This window comes from Acomys russatus, chromosome 22, assembly GCF_903995435.1.
Source record: "Acomys russatus chromosome 22, mAcoRus1.1, whole genome shotgun sequence".
NCBI lineage: Eukaryota > Metazoa > Chordata > Mammalia > Rodentia > Muridae > Acomys > Acomys russatus.
Genome location: NC_067158.1, coordinates 4053828 through 4078578, shown reverse-complemented (window position 1 = coordinate 4078578; position 24751 = coordinate 4053828). Strand labels below are relative to the sequence as shown.

At 39.1% G+C, this 24751-nt stretch overlaps 1 pseudogene; it reads right to left on the bottom strand.

Annotated features, from left to right (window-relative positions):
• Positions 1-4272: 4272 nt before the first annotated feature.
• LOC127205503 (uncharacterized) lies at positions 4273-6585 on the bottom strand (annotated as a pseudogene).
• Between the last annotated feature and the right edge of the window lie 18166 nt (positions 6586-24751).

Here is a 24751-nt window from a genome sequence, read left to right as displayed (position 1 = left end):
GAGAAAGAGAAGGAAAAGGAGAAGGAGAAGGAGAAGGAGAAGGAGAAGAAGAAGAAGAAGAAGAAGAAGAAGAAGAGAAGAAGAAGAAGAGAAGAGAAGAAGAAGAAGAAGAAGAAGAAGAAGAAGAAGAAGAAGAAGAAGAAGAAGAGGAAGAGGAAGAAGAAGAGGAGGAGAGAAGAGAGGAACAATGTTAGAGAAAGGAAGAGAGATGAGTCAGAGGGATGGCTGGATGCAGGATGCAGGATGCTGGATGGTGGCCAGGTCACTGTGAGACAGGTTGTAACTGGACAAGGAGTCACTGAAGAATGAAACGGCTACTATCATCTAAGGCTTGAGATGCTGTAATTTCAGCTGCTCTTCTCCCTACCTTCCTCTTCCTCCAGCCTTTGTCCAGAGGTAGTCACAAGCACTTAAGGCCATGAAGCTCTTGACAAACTGGAGGAAGGCCTTTGAATCAACTGTCCTTATATCTAGGGAGAGTAGGAAGTGCTGAGTGCTCAGGTGCGCTGCACAGGTGCACGTGAATTTGGGACATTACAGCTGCTAGAAAGCAGTGATAAGGGCCTCTTAATAAAAGCAAATAGTTGCATTACATATCACTTCAAAACATACCTGATTTTTTTCTTGTTCTGTCTTCCCAATGTAATTTTCCCTCCATTTCTGCTGGTGAGATTGACTCAGAGGGAGTGGTGACATTAGTATACATGCTCTTGGTTTTCTTATTTCCTAAAGTTCATCACTTCCATCGCAACTCTTTTTGTTTTCTCATTTTTTAAAAACGTGTTCAGGTACTTTGCCCACATGTATGTCTGTGCACCTTGTGTGTATAGTGCCTGAGGGGAGCGGAAGAAAATACCAGATCCCCCAAGACTGGAGTTACAGTTGATAGTGAGCTGCCATTGGGTGCTGGGAATCAAGAGCGGGTCCTCTGGAAGATGAGCCAGTGTTCTCAACTACTGAAGTACTAGAGTCTCAGCTCGATGACACCACACCATCCTGCAGTTCCTTGCTGTCCTGTGCTAGTTGGTGGGCTTCTGTGCATCTGAGCCCAGAGTGCACGCACGTTGTCACATAAGTAAGGCCAGCTCACCTGGCTAACTCATCAGAGCTCAGAACCTAAGTGGCCATTCTAAACAACAAGAAGATCTTAATACTTTCAGAGAGACAGGACAGGCAGTATGCACCTGCCTTGGTGAGGCATCATGATTAATTTAATATGGCCACTGGAAGAGATAGCTAAGAAAACAGCAGAGCAAAATCATGCAAATCCTGACAGTTAACAGTGCTGTTTTTGATCAAAGCCAAGCTAGTTAGTTTTGCTTTTAAATGTAATGGAAGTTTCTTGGCAAATATGGAATCCTAAAGCTGGGCATAGAGTTTTAGCTGGTAGGCTGCTTGCCTAGAGTGTGAAGACCTTGGCTCTTCCCCAGCACTGTATAACTAGGCATGAGAGTGCACGCCCACGATCTCAGAATTTGAGAGGCAAAGGTAGAAGAATGAGAAGTGCAAAGGCAGCTATGGGTACATATACAGTGAGTTTGAGGTCGGCTAGGGGCACATGAGACCTGAGAGTTTTAAAGCGTTGAAACTTATATCTACTTAGATGGATTTAAAGCTACACGGTCCCATCTAAGCAATGACAGAGAGAGGTTAATTAGAAACTGCCAGAGTTACAGTTCAGGAAACAATGTGAGGAGACCAATTTAAGGTAGAGACAAATGATGGAAGCCGGCCAAACAGGAAGAAGACGCTGTAGATAGAAGAAAATGTGAGACGCAAGTTATGTTGATGTCTTCATGGCTAGGGACATGTCTGTCATTTTTCTCTCTTATTTGCTTTGTAATAGGAATATAGAATAGCTAATCAGTTTCTACTGAGCTTTTTAGACTTTTCAAAGAATTTATCAAGGAAATAAAGCAAAAACAAACAAACAAACAAACCCTACTTTAAATAGAAATTATTGGACCAAATTAGATTTCAGTTTGATTTCTCACCTTTCATAATTTCTAGGGGTATTTTCTGGAGAGATGAAACTTGCTAAGTGTTTTAATATAAGTGTCAGAAATGTAAAAATTCAGGAACTATTCTATCAGATGACTCTGCAGTAGAAACTGTCTCCTTTCTTTATCTTCCAACCCTTGGTGATGAACTGGAAATGATATGACTTATTGTCACTTCTAAGTGTTACCTCTTTCTGGGAGCCTCGGATCACAAAGCACCCAGGGAGTAGCAGCAGAAGCTCCAAGATTAAAAACAGGCTCCCCTGCTCTGGCTCCTAAAAATAGCTGCCCAGTCCAAATGCAGTATTCAGACGTGCGCCATCTAGATTAAAGGCTGAGATTTAGGGATTGTTTGAGCCCTACTCAATAATAGCAGATAATCACGGTCTTTCTTACTAAGGAACACTTGACATAAAAACCTTGCGCACAGCATTTCTTCTCTACTAGACAGATGAAGAGGGCATTGCCTGTCCCAGCCCCTAAAGCAGTTGTTTAAGACCATCTGATTGCCTGGCCTGGAATCACACAAATACAAGCGAGTTTGTGTTCAGAAGGAGACGTTTCCTTGCTTGTAATGCCACTGTTTCTGCTTTCTTATTTTTGGTCCCCCTGCCATGTCTGATCATCACTCTTTTAGAGATCTTGTAGATGGATTCAGTATTGTTTTCCTAGTGTAAAACCCTTGGAATGAATTTGTGTCAATATCTCTCTATCCGTACTAGGGTCAAAATTTATATGCATTTACTCATATGTACAAGGAAGTAATTTTATGTAGTTGACAGAGTCAAATAAAATAGTAAAATATGTGATTTCCTGTGACTCTGTATAGACTCCACTTCCACATGTGGCTGATAAATTCATCAACCCTTCCTATGAATTGCCTTAGTAATACTGTAATGACATGTACAAAAAAAAAAAAGGGGGGGGGATGTTTGATAGGTAGCAGAACCCTGTGTTCTGTTGCTTAAGAAGCTTCTTTCTATAGAAACCTTTCCTGTCACCATTCTTGATGCTTTTCTCCACAGTGATTTATTTTAAGTACCTGTGGGAATGTTCGGATGACCATGAATTAGGGAGAAAGAGATTTGATCATTGCATCATGCTCTGAAGTCTCACTGGGCTCCGACGGGACGTTCCTCGTGCTGGTCGTCACTGAACATGCTTTGTCAGCATCTTCAATTCTGTAGCATGATAGGATGGAAAAGCTCACACGTCAAAGCAGAAAATTGCTAATAGACTAAGAAATCTTTAGTCTGCATGAAATGATGTAGCTATTTAACTTCTCGTTGCTTCTTTAAATAAATTTTTAAATTAAAATTATAATGCTGTTTTGCTAAAAAAAAAAAAAAACACTAAAACATGTACACTCATATATCTTCAGTAGTCAGCAACGATTTCCTTTTGACATCAGCCTATAACAAGAACAAAGTTTTTAAATGACCATGTATTTCATTACAGTCAATACAGTCTATACACAAACCATAACTACATTCATTCTTCCGAAATGCTCCTATGCCAATGTGAAAAGTCCATTCATGACCTCCACATGTTATTGGAGCCTGCTGGCTTCCCAAGCTTGTGTATTTGAAGAAAGAGTTATTGTAGATCTAGAGTCATACTACCTTTCCTTAGCTAAACATATGGGGTGTTTTCATATCATGGAAATTAATATGATAAACATAAACTGTACATAGACTAGTATTTTCCTCATGCATCTCATTAGCCACCCTTGCTGGTAGATAACAGTTATTCTAATAAGCTCAGCATTCCAAAGGCTCTCTGTTATAGTCCCAGAAGAGAGTGCATCACGGGCAGCTTCCGCTTTGTGCATCTCTTTGATGAAATGAAACAAGACGGAGAACACTGAAGGACAGAAGTCTCAAAGCAGTTGGTGTGTGAAAAACTTTCCATAGAGTCACATTTTACTTTGCTTACATATTTTTAGAAAACACTAAATAATATATGTGGCGTGCTCACCTGTGCTGGAATCAGAAGGACCATGACAGACTGATGGATATCTTGTATATTATATAAATTCAACAGAAAGGACCAGGGACTTATGAACAAGGGGTCCCAAGTGGAAGGGCTTGTTGGAACTTCCAGCCTGATGGAGCTTGTGATGTGCAAAGTCAGGCAGCATATACCCTGTGTCCCTAGAAGCATTTATTATTATTTTTTTCTAGAGGCTACCCTTTGGTGGTAGCCTGTCTTAGATAAACTGAGCAAGCCTTGAAAGGCATTCAGGTAAAGCATTCCAAGTCAGATGGACATTTTAAATCCAGCTTGTGCCTTCTGGAAATGCTTAGCCTTGATCACCTATACACCACTTCGATTTGATCATAGATTGCTGCTATGTGCGTCCTACTTTATGACTTGGTGGGGCCAATAACACGCAGCTCAAGATGGCTGGCTCAGGTGGCATGGAAACTAGTGAGTCCATTGTCAAACACTCAGGTTTTCCTAAGGCCCAATAAGCAGGCCAACAGCTGTCTCTCAAAAGAGGAATAGTTGTCTGCAGATGATGGTAGAGCCATGCTCCAAAATCCCCAAAGTCTCTTCTGTGGTCCACCAACAGGGGCCTGACAGAGGCTCCAAACAGCATCTGTGCCTACCACAGACACCTCAAGTATCATTGGGTCTGCTGGCTCACATGGTCCAAGTGGTAGGACAGCCTGTACAGGAGTGTAGTCCTGTTGAAGAGCCTTCTCCTCTTCCAGGCCCCACACAAAGCTAGCAGTTTTCTAAGTCACTTGGTATATAGGACGAAGTAACACACCCAAGCAAGAAATGTGCTGTCTCTGGAATCCAAATAGGCCTACTAAAATATTCTGCTTCTTTCTTGGTGGTGGGAGGGGCCAGGTGCAATTATAACTTATCCTTCACCTTTGAAGGAATTTATCTGCACGCACACACCACTAAACCTCTAAGAATTTCACTAAGGTGGACGGCCCTTGTATTTTGGTTGGATATATTTCCCATACTCTGATGATGAGTTCAAAGTGAATGCTGTCCTCTGGTCACTTGGTCCAATCAGCACACTGTCATCAATCGAGCGTACTGGTGTGATATTTCATGGAAGAAACAGACAATCAAGATGTCTTGATGCAGAATTAATATATTCTTGAGGTAAAACTGTAAAGGTATACTGCTGGCCTTGCCAACTGAAAGCAAAGTGTTTCTGGTGATCGTTATGGACAGGCACCAAGAAAAAAGGAATTTGATATATCAATAGCTGCATACCGTGTTCCAGGAGATGTGTTAACCTGCCCAAGTAAGAACATCACACCTGGTAGACCAGCTGCAATCTCAGTCAGTACCTGACTGAGTTTTTGATAGTCAGTTGTCATTCTCCATGATCCATCTGTCTTCTGCATTGGCCAGACAGGGGAGTCAAAGGGAGATATGGTGGAAATGAGCACTCCTGCGTCCTTCAAGTCCTTGATGGTGGCGCTCATTTTTGCAATTCCTCCAGGGATGAGATATTGTTTTGAGTCACTATTTCCCCTGGCAGAGGCAACTTTTGAGGCTTCCATTTAGCCTTTCCAACCATAACAGGCTTGACTCTGCAGGACAGGGAACCCATGTGAGAAATCTGCCAACTTCTCAGTCTATCTATTTCTGGGACTGGGAAAATAACTACAGGATGAGTTCAGGGACACAATGGACATACTGTGACTTCAGCCAAAACTCTATTAATCATCTGTCATCTATAAGCCCCTACTTTAACTAGAAGGTCACAGTGTTTTGAGGGATCTCCTAGAATCAGTGTTAATTCAGGACCAACATCTAAGAGCCCCTCAAAAGTCTGATTGCTTCCTTTTCCCCAGTGTACAGTTACCCTTGTATAAGGCCAGAGGTCCCTCTGGGAAAGGACTGGAGAAAGACAACAGTAACTCTTAGGTATTTTATCAAGGTCTTCCTTCCTCAGGGGAACCTGCCTGTCCCTTCACTCAATGTTTTCTGGGTTTGTAAGCTGACTGTAGTCTGCAAATTGATTTACAGGCAGAGATTCCCTTTTGCCATGATCCAATGTAGCCTTTCATTCATTTGTTTGAGGATGCTGCTGCTTATGTGAATCAAACATAAATTCAGTAGGCTTCTTACCTATGTCATGCCTGAAAATGCCATGATTGATTATCCAGTACCCAAGGTCCATACGAATCATGTCCTTACAAGGTTCACTTTGCTGTGCTGACCATTAGGTCAGGCCATTATGGACACTGCTTTGTCTATGCTGCCCATTGCAATAACCAAGATGGCTTTGCCTTGGACAGTTCAGTGCTGCCACTGGCCCAATTAAACCCATTGCATTTAATTCATCCAGTGAGCAGTAGCATCTCCAACCCTAAGGCACGGCACAGGGAAAATAGTGACAACAAAGCTCTCCAAGTGTGCGGCTGCCCCTCTCACTATTTTGTGTCTTATAAGATCAGAGAAGAACATGTCTCTAGGCCTTCCCACTATGGGGGTGTAGGATATGCACAGTGTGCCCACTCTGACATTGCAATACCTGAACCTTAAAACCCCTTCATCAATACTAAGCCAAGGGATACCAGGCATCTTCAATGCCTTTACAGTAGGACATCTTTTGACAAATGCTTCAGACAATCATTAAAACAAAATTTTAACACTTTTTTTTAAAAAATTGTGTGAGTTCCCATATTAAGTCTAGAATGTCTACTCAGAGGGCCCCTATCAATAAACTCAGTCTGATCCAGTTTTATGTTCATTCCACCATTATCCTTTACCCTTAAAAGCCAATTCCACACATAGTTCCAGACTTCTGCTTAAATGAATTAGCAAACTCATTGAGCTCTTTAGTAGTGTAGCATACCTCCTCATTGACTGCACTTTCTACCTCTGCTCTAGGAGCCTGCTTTACTTAAGTCTGCCTATAGGTCTCTAGGCAAGTGTTGGTGGGCACTGAGGGACATCAGTGTTGTCTATCCTGGCATCTCTTTTAGGGAAAGTCACTGCTGGCTTAGCAGACAATGAGGGATTAATTTCCTCAGCTGAAGTTGGAAAAGGGCAGCATTTCAGTCGGTGGGGCTGAGAGTAGAGAGACTACTTTCTCAGGCAAGAAAACCCCTTGTGAATTTGAGTGTTCGAAGTCCTCAGCTTCAATAGGGCCCTCCCACACACCCTTATCCGAAGTTACAAGATCCCATTCTATACCAGTCAATGCCCTTAACTTTAATGGCCAATACCCTCCAAGGCTGGGACTTGAATTTTTGCTGTAATTCAGCCAAATTTACAATGAAGGCTTTGGTTTGATTTTCCCCAACTTGAGCTCTGTGGCTTCTGGAAATAAGATTCTCTTCCAGGGCACACTTAGAAACCTTTACACTGTTTATGTGCATCTGGAGCAGGTAAATTTCATCACTAAGTTCACTGTGGTCCTTGATTGTATTCTGAGATGCTATAAATTGGTTAATTTTTTCATAAATCTCATTCCTATCTTCTGTCAATTTATCCAGAGATGCTAAAAGCAATTGACTAGCATCATAATTTTCATCATTTTTTCCCACAAGCTGTCAAAAGTTTTATATACAGAGTTTAAAGGAAATCCATTGCCACTCACAACTGATCAATCAAAATAATCAAATGCATTAATTTCCTTAAGTGTGTAATACAGTTCGCAGAAAGGGGCTTTCAGTACTCTCTGAGCTCCCAGGAGAGGCCTCTGTAACTGTAGTCTTTGTAAATTGCAAAGTTTATTTCAAACATTTAAAAGTTCATCCTTACATTGTTCTAGAACCACTTCTGGTACCAAAATCTGTATGAGGATTCTCTAGAGTAACATAGCTTATAGAATCTGTCTGTCTGTCTGTCTATCTATCTATCTATCTATCTATCATCTATCTATCATCTCTCTCTGTCTCTGTCTCTCTATCTATCATCTATCTATCTATCTATCTATCTATCTATCTATCTATCTATCATCTATCTATCATCTCTCTCTGTCTCTGTCTCTCTATCTATCTATCATCTATCTATCTATCTATCTATCTATCTATCTATGTATCATCTATCTATTATCTCTTTCTATCTATCTATCATCTATCTATCCATCTATCTATCTATCATCTATCTATCTATCTATCTATTTATCTATCATCTATCTATCTATCTATGTATCATCTATCTATTATCTCTCTCTATCTATCTATCATCTATCTATCTATCTATCTATTTATCTATCATCTATCTATCGCTAGCTCTGTATGTAAAAAGGGTTTATTAAAATGACGTAGAGGCTGTGATTCAGCTAATCCAAAAATGGCTACTTATGGACAGAAAGTTGAAGACTCCACAAGTTGTTCAGCCCATGAGGCTGGATGTCTCAGCCAGTGTTTAGTATACACTGAAATTGAAGGAATAGGCTCTAACACCAGTGAAGGAATGGACTTGCTAGTGAAGGCAAGAGCAAGCTGGCAAAAGGCTTCCTACTTCCACGTTCTTTTCTGTAGGCTTCCAGCAGAAGTCTCACACAGATTAGATCTAGACTAACGATCTGGACGAAAGGTATATCTGTCTATCTCACAAACCTGGATTAAAAGTGGATCTTTCCACCTCAAATTATGTGGAAATCTCTCAAAGGTGTGCTATTTATTTTTGGGTTTTAGTTAATTCCAAATGTAGTCAAGTTGACAACCAAAAATAGTCATCATTAGGAGTTTCTCCTACATGGAATAATATTGAAAGATATACATCTAAATTTACATTTATTATTTATTTATTTATTCTTTCTGTGTGTATAGTGTGTGCTGTGGGAGGGGGCAGTTGGGCACATGCCACAGAGTGCATGTGGAGGTCAGAGGACAACTTGTAGGAGTTGGTTCTTTCTTTGCACCATGTGGGTCTCAGGAATTGAGCTCATGTCATAGCACTTGGATGCAAGTATCTTTAGCCTGCTGAGCCATTTCATCAGCCAAGAATTATTGATCTATTAAATTTAAAGCCATATTACCAACAGAGGCTTTGGTGGAGCAAGTGCTTTAACAGTTCTTGCTGAATGACACAATGTCTCACACATCTTGTTAGTTTTTTTCGTGATTCTGCTTTTTAAGCCTGGCCTCTCTACCTTAACATTGAAAACGTTTGCTACCAAATTCTCAAACTGTTCATAAGTGTGGTCCCATCTCTAGTGATTACAGTTCCAACCCAAACCCATACTAATCCTGAGCTGCCTTTCTGTCTCTCCATTTCTGCACCATCATGAATTTACATATTCATCTGTAAGACTACAATGTCCTAGCAAACATTCTTGCTTTGGTAGTCTGCTTCTTTTGGTGTAAGCACCATTCTCTTCCAGGGGTCAATGCTAATTCTGCAAGGGTGAGCCTGTACAGTGCCAAATTGGCCTCTCTTGACAAATCTGACACTGCTAATACTTTTTACCTCTGAGCAACCCAGAAGCAGAACTCTTTATTCTTAATGGTGACCATTGCACATTAATCTAATGACTTCACAAACATGAAAGAAAGAGTGATTCTTTGGGAATTTAAATTTCCTCCATTTTTGCTTCCAAGTGATGATCATTTTATTGGCAAATATCTTATTTTAGTTTTTGGTTAGTGTCCTCAGGCAGAGTAGAGGCTGAAGTGCGTGTGTAATGTTTGATGCTTTAAATAGCCTTTCAGAATTTAATGTAAGCTGGACATGAAGGCCTAAAGTCAATCTCATCCAGGTGGGGGAAGGAAAGAGTGAGGCACAGAGAGAAGGAGTGAGGTAGTAGAGAAAGGAGGAGGGGAAAGTGAAGGGAGAGAGAGGGAGAGGTAGATGGAAACAGAGACAGAGAATGAGTTTTGAACCGATATGTTCATATGTTCACAGCAGTATTATTTACAGGCTCCAAAAAGCAGTACAAGAGTCTACCAACAGTTGACTTGAGACACAAGATGGAGTATCATATGTCTATGCTTATATTCATGATATAAAATATGTATGTACATAATTGTATTTAGCTTTAAAAAGGAAAAAAAAAACTACACATTTATTTATTTAATGTTATTGACAGGATCTCCTGTAAGTTCTTGCTACTCTTAAACTCACTATGTAGTTGAGGATGACTGTGAACTCTTGATCTTTCTGTCTCCACTTCCCAAATGTTGAGATTACAGATGTGTGCCATCCTGCTAGCTATGGGGAAGGAAATTCTGGCATACACAAGAGCATGGTTGAGCCTAGAGGACAATATGATGCTATGTGCTCTGACCAAGTCATTAAAGGGCAAACATTGTCTGGTTTGGCTTCCTTGAGATACCCAGAGCAGTTGAAATTCACAGTCAGGAGAACAAGAGGACAGTAGCTGCAGAGGCCTGGGAGAATGAAGAATGAAGGGTTCTTGGTTGGTGGGCACAGAGTTACAGCATAAGAAGATGGATGTTTTCTGGAGACACATTGGTGGCAATGCTGTGGTGTAGCACACACAAAGGCACATAATGTCATAATATGGAGCACTTTAAAATCATAGATTTTTAGGTATTTATAGTTTGCTGCAGTAATTTTTTCCATTTTTCCATTATTTGCATTATAATGTAAACTTACTTCTTAAAAACTTTATTTTTATCATTCTAAATAATGTATACATGTATGTTTGTGGCCTGCAAATAAATTCAGGTGTCCACAGGGGTCAGAGATGTTGCCACTGGACAGACGCGGATACTGAGAATTGAACTTGCTTCTTCTGAAAAATCAGCAGACACTCTTAATCCTCAAGCTATTTCTCCACTCATTAGTGTGTGAGTTTGGCATCTCTCACTTGTTTTGAGATAATTCACAGTGCTTCTCCCAGACAATGAGATATTTTCACTTATTCTTTATGTGCTTATTATTTTTAAAAGAGCCTTCCTTGTTACTTACAGTGCTATGTAAATTTAATGTGTGAACATTTTCTACACTGAGGCACTTGAGATTTTGTACCGTCAGTTCTGGGCAAGCCAGTCCTCATCATTAAGTACTGAAGCACTTCATGCTCTTCAACTCTCAGACAGTTTCTAATGGTTTCCCAGAACTTCTCAAGTAATTACTTTTTTGGGTATCAAGGGACTTATAACAACCAAAGAGCATGTTGCTCATCTCAGTCATTGTCTGGGTGCACGACACCCATCCGAAAGGCACTGACACTATTTCGTGAGCCTGGCCTCATGAATGAGATCACATAATTGCAATAATTAGGAAACTCACCTCAGGATATTATCAAAATGACCCACCCAAATCCAAGTCCATATGGTTAGAAATAGCTAATGAGTCAGTTAATGTCCTATGTCCAGGAGTAATGGGTACTCAATATGGATTGCATGAAGGTATAATTTACCAACGTTCTGACTGATTAAGGGTTTCAAGTGGACATTTTGTAACTTATTAAATGTTTTAACTATTTTAAAACAAGCAAAAAAAAAAAAAAGAAGAACCAAGTAATTATTGAAAAGGGATGTGACCAGTGGCTTTCAGGCACACATTCTAGGATTACAACTCAATACAATATAAAATTAAGTGAAGACGCAGGCTTCAGCCACCACTGACATACACAATGTGAGCAGGCGTGGGAAACATGACTGATTGAGTCTTCTGCATAAGGAGAAAGAGGTAAATAAAATGTCAAACACAGAATCCACTGATTTGAGGTTGAAGTGGGGAAAAGAAGAGGTTATATTACAATGATTTTAAAAGAAGGGGCAAAGAAAGGAAAAGAAGGAGCCTCGCTTAGTACCCACAGATGTGTGAAGAAGATGTTTGCTGAATAATTAATATACTTCTTATTTAGTGTGTGGTTACACACTCAGATGAAATGTCACGGTACTTTGGACTAACCTCACGCTGTGTCTCCTCAGAGAGAAAGTAAGTATTCCAAATAAACATGTGATCCAGAATTAAGAAAAGAATCCCCGGATGCACTTTAACCTCTCATGGGGACTCTGCGACAAAGGGAATTACAGGGAAACAGAACTCAAAGGATTCTCATAAAGTGTGCTTTTCTATTGTTGTTAGATTTTAAAATAATTTTGTGAGGCGAGGGGGGGTTTGTATATGCTAAGGTAGAATTTAGCATTTTATTAAGACATACCACAAACAATCAAACCCAGCCATGTACCCTTAGCATTATCTGGGATTGTTTTCAATAAAAGAAGCAGAAGGTGAAGAGCAAAGCTCTTATAGATGTGCCTCTCAGGGTGTTTAAGTTCACCACTACTGCAGGGGCCTGGCTGATATGAAACCCACTGTGAGGTCTAATATTTTAAATATTTAAAGACTAGAGCCAGGTGTGGTGGCCCAGATGTGGTGGCCCAGGTATGGTGGCACACCTCTGTAACCTCAGGACTGAAGAGGCGGGGCAGAATGATCAGGAGCTCAGGACATCTTTGACTGCATAGGAAGCAGGTCAGCCTGTACTACATGCTACCCTGCCTCGAACTACAGAAGCAAACAAACAAAACACCAGGGTTTTAATGCATTTGTTTCCTTTACAATCCTATGCATTTCATCTTATTCATTGTTAAAATAACAAAAATTTATGGAGAATAGATCCAAGGCTCTTTCTGCCTGTTAAAGGGCTTTATGTACATTTTGCACTGTGCTGTGGCTTTGTTAAGGTCCGTGGCTTTTGTTCTAAACACTGGAGCTTTTAACTGTAGGTGTCTCAGAATTACTTCATATATTTATTTTATTAAAAATTCACATGAAATAAAAATGTTAAATTGCACAAAAGTATTTTACCACCACCTCTGCTTTCCAGAAGCAACCATGGTTTCTCATGAGCCATTCATAGATTCCCTACTTATGTGGATAATATATGCCAATTCCTATAAAATGTATAAATGTATACACATATGGTTACATAGGAAATCTATGTTGATGCCTTTAAAAATAATGATATACTTCATGCAATAATATGTACATTACATATAAGCACATAGAATAAAACTGTGACTTTTATAATTAAGGGCTTACTTAGTGTTTGGCTTAGCATTAACTGTCAAATTAAGACAGTCAAGAATCATGTGAAAAAAGGAGTTTTACTTGATCAATAGTTCTTATCGGGTTAGTCTGTAGGCATGTCTTGTGGGGGACTGTTGCGATTGATAACTGGTATAGAAAGGCCCAGCCCACCATGGGTGGTGTCATTCCTTGCCTGGGCAGGCAGGCCTGGCCTATATAAAGATGCTAGCTGAGACTGCTCAAGCCAGAGAGGGAGCCAGCAAGTATTGTTCTTCTGTAGTTTCTGATTCAAGCCCCTGTTGGGGTTCCTTCTCTGACTTCCCTCAGTAATGAACTTGTGACCTGGATATATAAGCCTAACCCTTTGAACAACAAAGATAGTTGTAAGGAAAGCAGAACTTTATACCTAAAACCTTTTATATATCAATATTCTTGTGTTCCTGTCTGTGTGATACCAATGTTAAACATTTTTCTTGTGTGACTGGTTATCATGGTAGCATCACTTAGTATTTAGTCCCACGAATTCTTTTATATGTAAAAATGTCTTAAGGGTACTATCATTACAAATTCAAAGAAGCCTTAATCACTGATTAATGTGAGTGAGTTTATATCCTAGAGAGATCAATTAAAGAGACATTGCAAATTTCATGTTAAAAGTACTGTTACAGATGTTGGGCATAGTTGTATATACCTATAACTTTAATACTAGGGAAGTCAAGGCAGGGAGATTCTGAGTTCAAGGCTAGTCTGGGCTATATATATAGTAAAACATTGTCTCAAACAAAGAAAACTAAACCAGTTAATGCCATAGTGGTGAGCATAAGCAGAGAATATAAGCCAAGTTTGATGATCAAAAAAAAAAAAAAAAAAATTCCAGAGAAAGAAAAATATCATCAAGAGAGGCACAGAAATGGTTTGGATGAGATGGGTGTGGACTGCAAAGTGGTGAGGTTCTGAAGCATCTCAGGCATGTGGCATAAACCACCAGAATAGGGAACTATCTGGCCTTTTGCAGCCTCATCACAGGAAGTATTTCTGGAGCACAAGGAGGGAGTGAAATGGTTCATCATAGACTTTAGAATGTCTTGGGAGAAAAGGCTCTGGCTATGCCTGTCGGGGATTATCTTGATTGTGTTAAGGTTGGAAGACATGCCCACTGTGGGCAGCACCGTTCCCTGGCTCAAATCCTGAACTGTACAACTGGCGAAAAGGAACACAGCAAAACCCATTTATCACTGATCCCTGTTCCTGACTGTGGCTATGATGTAGCCAGTTGCCTCAGGGTCCTCCTGCCTTGTCCTATGTCCCATGATGGTCTATACCCTAACCATAAACCAAAATAAACTCTTTGACCCTTAAATATGAAAAAAATTAAGACAAGGCATAAAAATGAAAAAATAGGTCCAATGAGATGGCTCAGGAAGTAAGGTGCTTGTATGCAAGAGAGTTTAATCTCTGGAGCTTTGTAAAGGTGGAAGGAAGGAACCAACGTACCACATGGTTCTTTGGCCTCCACATGTGGACTCTGGTACATGCATGCTCCCACATTTTGTCCAAACATACATAATAATAGCAATAGTGATAAATTGTTGTGAGTATTAACCAGATCATGTTTCTTATACAATATAAGCAATATCAAAGTTCAGAAATAACTTCTCCACATACGATATTTTTATCTAGTACATTGGATGAGTCAGATATATACTTAGTCAAGAGGTCATATTAATTTTTTGCGTGATTATCATAGATCTAAAAAGGTATACTTCTGGGCTTCTGGGTGGAGTAATTTCTCAGTGTACTTGAGGAGCTGGGTTCAATTTCTACTATAGTCAAAAATAAACAAAAGGAAGAGCAAAAAGAGTAAGGCACAGTTCAGTATTATGCTATACTTATAGAATGAAAATGGCTATTGGAATAAACTTTCATGAACATAATATCCTGGAAATTCCTCAATCTAAATTGAACTTCAAATATGCAGAACTCAAATATGTAACCCATAAACAGAATCTCTGAGTTAAAAGGCAAGATGAATCCAGAAACATATTTACTCTTATTCAGCATGAAAAGCCATGACTAATCTTGTGGTTTTAAAGCTTTCGTTTTCTTGAAAAAGAATTTATCTGATTAGGGGAACAAAGGAAACTAATGTGTGTGTGTGTGTGTGTGTGTGTGTGTGCAAAGAGTCAGAAAGGAGGTGATAGGGTATGGGGGTGTGAAATAGCTTTAAAGTACATTGTAGACTGGACTATAAATGTTTATATGTAAGCTACTACCATTTTTAAGTAATATATGCTGATAAAATTAAATATATAGGTCTTAGTATACAAAAAGATTGTGTGTGTGTGTATATATATATATATATATATATGTCATCTTTATTATGGTACCACATTTTTATGTTTTCATATAATTATCAAGTAACACATTAAATACTTTTGATCTGTTTAATGTGTTTGTTAGTTTATTTTCTGTGTTTGCATTATGCCTTTGAGATTGCTTCTACTTCTGCAGCCCAGCTAGCTATAAAGTTAAACCATTCTCCTGCCTCAGCTTCCCAGTTAGAGAGATTATAAATGGGAGCTACAATGCCGAGATACCTATTGTTTAATGAGACTTTATAAGCAAATCTTAGAGACTGTCTTTCCTATTATTAACCAGAATGTTCACTATATATTGAAGCTAGTACTTTGGAAAAATAAGGCTCCCCCATAAAAAAGGAGAGAAAAGCTGTCCAGTTCAGGATAGTAATATAAGCCTATTTATATATATGCCTATTTAACACTTCCAGTGCCTCAAGGAGTTGATCAGAGATTAAATTTTGGCTTGTACTGGAGAGACAGCTTAGAGGTTAAGAGTGCTACGTGTCCCTCTTAAGGGGGTCAGGGCAGGAGGAGGCTGAGATTTTGTTGGAGTGCTAGAGTGGAAGGGAGTATCAGAGTGAGCTTGTGGCGCATAACTCTCTGCCCTAGTTCTGCCTCTGCAGTTTCAGATAGGAACTGTCTGTATCAGCAGTTATTCTTGTGCGGGTAGGGCTGAGGTTTTGGGTACTGGGGGCTTGGGGGTAGGGTCGGGGCTAACCTTTGCCAGACTGAGGTATTTTTTTACTCCTTTTTCCACCAACAGGAAATGTGATGACCTGGCAATATTTAACAAGCATCGTTGAGATGAGTATTATTTGGCTTGCATTCTCCATTTGTTAAAGAAATATTGAGTAACTGGGCTATGCAGCATAGAGTTAGTCCCCAAGATTGGAAGTGATTGGTGTCTGCTGGGCTAGAAGCTGGTCAGCAGTAACGGTTATAGTGGTGGAAGCGCAAAGCCACAAAATTAGAACAATGTAATATAGTAAAGGGGACAAAGGTTGTTAAAGGCCAACTGCTTGGTGAAGGTCATTACACTGACCTGCAGGATCATATCCAACCTGATGATGTCTTAATTGAACAAGGTCCTGTTGTAGTTTTAAGAGCTTGGGATATAGTTGAGGAACCTGGGAAAAAAATATACCTCATTTACTAAGGTAATACATGGCCCTGCAGAAGCCTTTACTGACTTTTTAAAGAGATTTGGTTCAGCTGTAAATAGAGTCAGATCAGTCCTTGAAACCAGACAATGTGTTCGTAGAGATCTTGGTTTTGAAAATGCAAACATTGAATGTAAGAAAGCAATTAGACAAGCTATAGCTAGAAATCGCAGAAGTTTAAAATGCCTGGTGCTTTAATTGCTGTGAATTTGGCCATTTCCAAAGAAATTGTAAGGCTAGAAGCTTCAGAGCTCAGAATAGCAGGTGCGTTCACTCTGGGGAAAGCGGTATTCGTAGACGAGAACAAGCAGTTTTTAGCTACAATGGAACACAAAGGCTTCCAGGGTATTGTAGTCACTATTGAAAGGGCAAACATTGATCTACAGATTGTAGGTCCAAGAGATACATACGAGGTAACCTCTTACCACCAGGAAATGAGCAGAGGGTCCTGTCAGCTTGAGGCCACACAGCAAACAATCTGAGACATTTTCCTTTGGTCAGCCAGGAGGAATCAAACCAAGTGGGCAGGAAAATTAAAAGATCCATGCCACAGAAGGCAGTGCAGCTTTGGATCCGGTGACAGATATGTCTTTTACACTACCCACGAAAGTTGAATGTTACAAATTAACCACTGGTGTTTATGGTCCTTTACCTTAAGGGACAGTCGGAATACTTTTGGGAAGAAGTGGATTAACTTCTCAAGAATTTATTGTGCACCCAGATATCATAGATGGGAATTTTGAGAAAGAAATTAAAATCATGGCATACGTGAAAAAGGAGATGCAAATTAACGCAGGGGATAGAATTGCTCAGCTGTTACTGTTTCCTTACATCAAGGACAAGGCTGCTGCAATAGAAAGAACAAGAAATTTTGGGAGTACTGAAAAACATGCATTCTGACAAACAGTGGTTAATCATCAGAGACCCAGATTAATATTACAAATTAATGGTGTTGAAATAGAAGGTTTGGTGGGTACAAGAGCTGACATCAGTATACTTTCCAAAAAGTCTTGGAATCTAGATTGGCCACTTCAAAAGGTTTACACACAGTTTATAGGAATTGGCAAATTATCACGAATAAGTCAAAGTGCATGGCGGATTAAATGTGAACACCCAGAAGGGCAAACAAAGAAGTTGAGACCTTATTGGTTGACATACCCATAAATTTATAAGGAAGGGATCTTCTACAACAGTGAGGTACTCAAATTAATATTCCTGAAATTCCAGGGACAGCAAATAAGGAAATTAGCGATGAAATGGTAGATGCTCCTGGGGAATGTATTGATACGGGTGATTGAAAACAATCACAAACTATGACCATTGTCTAAACAGAGGACATCGCAGGGACTGAGTTTCCAAATTTATAAAAGGGGTCACTGCTGAGAAACCAACAGCCTTGCCCATAAAATGGTTATTGAACAGACCTATGTGGCACGAGCTGTGACCCATAACAAAAGAAAAATTGCAGACAACTGGTACAAGAACAGCTGGAGTAACAACATATAGAAGCGTCTACCAGGCCATGGAATTCCCCTGTGTTTGTTGTAAAAAGAAACCGGCAAAGTGGAGGATGATAATAGATTTAAGAACAGTAATTCAACCAGGTTCTTTACAGCCTGGAATTCCTTTATTTTCTTTGTTACCTAGATCATGGCCTATATAATAATTGATTTGAAAGGTTCCTTTTTCACAATACCCTTGCACAAGCAGGATAGTGCCTACTCTGAACAAAAGTGGACTAATAAAAAAGGTACCAATGGAAGGTACTTCTACAGGGAATGTTAAATAGTCCAACTTTATGTCAGCATTTTGTGCACCAACTGTTAGAAATAATTTGTAGGCAATTTCCTCAATCTATCATTTATCATTACATGGGTGATATTTTGTTGGCTGATTGTGATGCAGATACATTAGAGAAACTATTTAAGGAAACACAAAGAATTCTTCTATGCTAAAGGTTACAGATTGTTCCAGAAAAAAAATATACAAAGAGGAGATTCACTTAGTTATTTGGGTTATAAAATCATGCAACAAAAAATTCAACTACAAAAGGTACAGATCTGTAGGGACCAATTGCAAACTCTTAATGATTTTCAAAAATTAATGGGAGATATTAACTGTGTGAGGCCTACAATTGGATTAAGTACTTTCGAGTTAAGTAATTTGTCTCAAACATTACAAGGAGGTTCAAATTTAAGCAGTCCAAAATGTCTAACATCTGAAGCAGAAAAAGAGTTAACTCTTGTAGAAGAAAGGTTGAAAGATGCATACGTGGACCAAATTGGTCCTAAACTTGATTGTATTTTGGTCATTTTGCCTTCAACTCTTTCTCCTACTGGGCTCATTATACAAAGAGATGATAGTATTATGGAATAGATTTTCTTAGCTCATTAAAAAAAAGTAAAAAAAAAAAAAAAAGAAGACATATAGGGAAAAGAGTTCTGAAGTAATTATAAAAGGTAGAATAAAACTACATCAAGTATGAGGAACAAATCCAGCTGATATTGTAGTACCTCTTACTAATGCTGAGTTTGTGTCATTATGGGTGATCATTGAAGATGGACAAAGAGCTTTTAGTAACTACTTGGGAGAGATTAATAACAACTGTATGAAAATCAAACATACACAGTTTATAAAAAGAACTAATTGGATTCTTCCATGTATTGTAAAGAAAACACCAATTCCAGAGGTACCAACATTCTATACTGATACAAACAAGATGGGAATAGCAGGCTATACATCAGACAAAATAAGCAAAGTTATCAAAAGTCAACATACTTCAGTTAAAAAATCAGAATTGTATGCACTTCTTATGGTATCATTAGCTTTCCCTGAATGTCTTAATATCATTACTAATTCTTTATATGCAGAAAAAAGTTGTTTTTCATAGAGACTGCTGAATTTGTTCCTGATAATTCAGAATTAACTCTGTTATTTATGCAATTGCAACAGGCCATCAGAAGTAGGAAATATCCACTATATATCAATCATATTCGGTCTCATACAGGTTCACCAGGTCCACTGGCACAAGGAAATGAGGAAATGTGTTAGATGCCTCAAAAATCATGGGAGACATGCTGAAGGGAAAGGTTTGAAGAAAAAATTTCTGTCACTTGGCAATGAGACAAAGAGATAATTTAAAAAATGCCCTGCGTGTTCTCTATATAACCCAAGTCCCGTACTTGCTGATAGCAACCCTAGAGGAACCAAAAGAAATCAAATCTGACAGATTGAGGTTTTTCATTTTGCAGAATTTGAAAAACAAACGTATACGCACAATACCATTGATACATACTCACGGTTTCAATGGGCAACTGTTTTAAGTTCTGAAAAGTCTGATTGTGTAATTACTCACTTATTGGAAATAACAGCAATTATGGGGATACCTGCACAAATTAAGACTGATGACGCTCCTTCATATGTATCCAGTAAGATGAAGCAATTCTTTGCATATTACTGTTGGCTCTGTTTCTTAATAATTAAACTTTATTATACAACCCAACTAGCTTACACAAGAAGGAAAAAAGGTTAAAGGGACAAAAGAGTGAACCTTCCGGTATCCGTTCCACGAGATGGGTCCTTAGGTGTCTCTCTGGCCGGCGTGCTGGTCCAGCCTCTTCGCTGTTCCACAGGTGCTCAAGCCCAGTCTGAACCTGTTGTTCTCTCCTCCCCACCTGCCTGAGTCACATGGAAAGGGCGGTCTCCTTCTCCCATTGAGGGTCAATTAGAAAAACAATAGCCCAGTTGGAGTTCCCAGGTCTGCTTCCTGAATTCCAGGCCCAGGATGGCTCCACTCAGTCTGTCACAAGGTATTCATGGGGTGCCCCAAGGGTAAAGCACGCCAAGACTGTTTCCACCTGTGACAGAGCTTAATCTTTCCCACATACTACAATATAAAGCACATTATTGGTATACCACACAATCTCACAGGACCAGCAGTTGTAGAAAGAGCCAATTGTACCTTAAAAGAGATGTTTATTAAACAAAAAGTAACGATTAAACTACCCAGGGACAGACTAAATAATGCTTCGTTAACTTTAAATTTTCTTAATGTTAGTGAAAAAGAAACAACAACTGAGAGACACTGGATTATTGAAAAAAAAAAACTGAGGAACTTGACTAACCAATATAGTCTAAAGATGTGTTGACATGAGAATGGAAGTGTGCAATAGTTTTGAGGTGAGGACATGTTTAGGCTTCTTATTTATCTACAAGGAATGAAAAAAATATGGTTACCATTAAAACTTATAAAAATTAGATCTGTCCAGGGAAAACCTCTTATTAGCTAAGATATGAATGTCTTTACAAAACAATTAGCCCAGGTGATTCACTCTCCCAGACTGCCTTAGTTACTGATTTCTCCAAAATTTGCATGCAAGTCAACTATAAAACATCTAGTGCATGTGATCAATCACACAGAGACTGGAAGAGAACATAGATACTGGACAGAAAAAGATACAGGTAGTTTTCCCTGGACTTGGCCAATATCCCAATTTTCATAGGGTATCCAAAAGATATCTTTGCCTCCAGACAAGCAATTTTAAGATTACAATTCCCCATTGCCAAAAGGTGGAATGGATATTTATGGTTGTTTAATATATATATAAAATCTTTTTAAAAGGTGAGAGAAGTATGGGAGAATGAGGAAATAGAAGGATCCAGAAAGTCCTAGAAACCTACAAGAAAACCATCGAAGCCAGTGGATCCGGACCTGGTGGGTGGGGGACGATCTGCTCAAACTACTGTACCAAACAAGGACAATGCATGCAATAAACCTAAACCCCTATTCAGATCTAGTCAATGGACAACACATTCTCCACACTTGTCTGGAGAGTGGCAACTGATTCTGACATGAACTCTGGTGTCCCCTATTTGACCACTTCCCCTTGGTGGGGAGGGAGGCGCTCAGAGAAAGTGTAAGCAGGCTACCTGGATGAGACCTGATAGGCTGTGATCTTATGATGGAGAAGGAGGTTTCCTTCTGTCACAGACCTAGGGGAGAGGAATAGGCTAAAAGAGGGAGAGTAGAAGGAATAGAAAGACACAAGTGAGGGGATAACATTAAGAAGTAATCTGAATAAATTACCTAAATAAAATTAAAAATCAGCTAACTTAAACAACAACAAATCCCCACAAAACAAACAAACAAAACAATCATTTCAAACAAGCAAATAAACCAAAGATTGAAAACACAGCAGAAGCAAAATACATTCTAGATCTAAAGGACTTACTATTTCCTCTGTGATATTTATTTATCCATTTATTCATGATTGTGTTTACATGGGGGTACACTTGCTTATGTAAGTGTGAACATGTGGAGTGCTGTGGTGGGTTCTGGATTCTCCATTCTGTCAGTCAGTGACTTACTACTTGAAGACTTGGTCTCTCAGTGAACCTGAAGCTTGCCATTTTTGCTAGTCTGGCCTACTAATAAGCTTCTGGAATCTGATGCTTGTCTCTGCCACTGCCTCCAAAGCCCATCTTACTGGGATTACAGGCACTCAGAGCCATGTCTGGTTTTTGCTTCCTGGGGGGTTCAAACCCATGTCTTCATGTTTGCACTGCAAGCATTCTTGCCTACTGAACCATCTGGACAACCCTTTCTGTTCTTGCTCCACAGCCTGACATTTTCTTTGCTAAATAAATTCACTAACTACTTTTAAATTTATTTTCATTTAAACATTTAGAGCATCTGCATATACGTCATAGTTGTGTAGTTTGGTATTCCTGTGAGACTCGCAAGGGAGTGAGGGTTGTCTCTGACTGTTTTGCCTGCATTTGGAACTCTTTCATTCCTACTGGGTTGCCTTGTCCAGCAATGATATGAGGGTTTGTGTCTAGTCTAATTTTAGTATATGTTCAGTTGATATCCCTGGTAGGCCTGCTTTTTTAAAAAAGGGAAATGGAAGAGGAGTGGCTGTCGGGCAGAGGGGAGGTTGGAGAGAGAGACTAGAAGAATGGAAGGAGGGGAAATTGCATTCAGGATGTAGTGTATGAAAGAAGAATATGAAAGAACAACAACAAAAAAGAAAAATCATATGGAAAAAACTTTTAGAGCACAATCATCATGTAGACATATTCTTTTGTAGAACATATCAGAAATTGCCTCTAGTTCAATTCCTCCCCATCCAAGCCCTGCTTCTAATCTGTAAGTAGTTAGTGCTTGAATTTCCATTAGCGTTCTGGTCTTCTGAACACCCACCAGAATATTCTACTAAGAGGAAGGTATAGTATTAGCCTGCATCTTCAACCTCTTCCACATCCCTACCACAAACCAGTTCTGAAGACCTAGAAACCATATGGTCTGTTGTATCATGGCAACATCTTCACTCATCACACAAATTTTCTGTATTAATTATGCTTTTTTTGTTGTTATAACAAAATATTTCTTAGAAGCAGCTCAATGGAAAATGGACAATTTTTTTTTTTTTTTGGATCATAGTCTCAAGAGATTTTAGTTCATCTTGCTAAGGGAAGACATAGTGGATTATGCAGCCAGAGATCCTCAAATCTTGGAAGTTAGACCAGAAAAATAATGTGGGGCCAGAAGCAGAGTTGGGCTTAAGTCTCAAAGACCTACCCCTATGTAACTCTCTTTAGCCAGCCAGGACCCACAACTTCGGCAAACAGTGCCGGTATGTTGCCACAAGAAGTTAACCATATAAGTCCATATGAAACACATAGAATCAAAACATAACAAGTGATAACATTAGTTCAGATAGCACATGAGGACAAATGCTCTATCTGATTTTATTTAACTAACTAGTTGTTTTTAATTAATTAATTAATTAATTAATTTTATTTGTTTTTTGAGGCAGTTTCTCTGTGTAGGCCTAGCTGACCTGCACTTGCTTTATACACTAGGCTGGTCTCAATCTCACAGAGATCCACCTGCTTCTGCCTCCTCCCAAGTGCTGGGACGAAAGGCTTGTGGCACCATGCTTCACACCACTATGTCTGATTTCAATTGTTAATCATTATGATAATTTTTCTTACACCAAATAAAAAACAAATTTAATCTCATCTCGCAATATCATTTCCACAGTATCATTCTATTAGGAGAATCTAATCTCCTAATACAAAATAGTTCGATGTAGAACTGGTAAAAGTACGTCACCTTAATTATAGTTATTCCAAACTATATAGTGTTGCTAATTTGTGTAACTGTTATCCAATGTCGAGATTTGATACTTTGTCTTTATAGGAAGATAAGACAATGTGCTATTTAATGTCAATCACAATGTAATACACTCCCATGTTTCTCCTCAGTACACATATCAAATTTAAAAATGATAAAAATGACCCAATTAGTAAAGAATTGTCTCTGCTAATATTAGCTGTTCCTTGCTATGATAAAATAGAAACAATACAATATCATTATTTGTAGCCAACAGTTCTTTCATCTTCTGAAATCATTTTTAAGGGAATAACCTATACTATAGGAAACTTTAGGTAAATTGAGAATATTTTGCGTTATAACCTAAATTAATATGAGTATTTTAGTCAATTTTGTTGTAATGTAGGGGCAAAATGAATGCCATATTCTATATGTAATTTATATTTTACAATTAATGCCATGGTCTGTGAGAAAGTTGTCCTCCAGGTGATTCCACTACTTCCTGCACTCTGGGAAAGACTCTGCACTGCCATAAATTAAACCTGGCAGCACTCTCCAGAAGATACAGTTAACACCCAATGTTCCCTGGAGATTCAGCCTCCTGGATCCAACCTGCCTGAAGGTCTGCATTCCTGAGACTCACAGCTTTCCCTGGAGATCCGGTCCCCACCCAGCCTGCCTAAAGGACTGCATTCCTGCGACTCAGGACTCCCCACTTATAGTTTTGTCCTTACTTTCCGGTGACCCCCCCACCCCTAATTACAGTTTTTCCTTATAAACCCACTGCCCTTGGAGCTCCAGTATCACTCTCCTATCCTGCTGCCTCAGGAAGGACTGTGATCAGAAGCTCTAAGCCCGTAATACAGGACGCTGTGTTTGTTGCATCAGTCCTGGTGGTCTTTTTTGGGCAATCTCGTGATCTGAGTAATCTCGGCATAACGGTAGAAAGTGCTCTGTGAATATATTTTATAGACAATTTACATATCTATTTCTTCAACATAGAAGTTCCTTATACTATCAGTCAATCAAAAGTACTTATACAGCTTTCATTGAAAAACCATTATTTTTCTGTATTACACACTGTATTAACAACTGAAATACAAAATGTAATCTCTATCATCAACCATTTTACCATTGCTGCCTAATCACAGATATTCGTGGTCTTAGTAGATG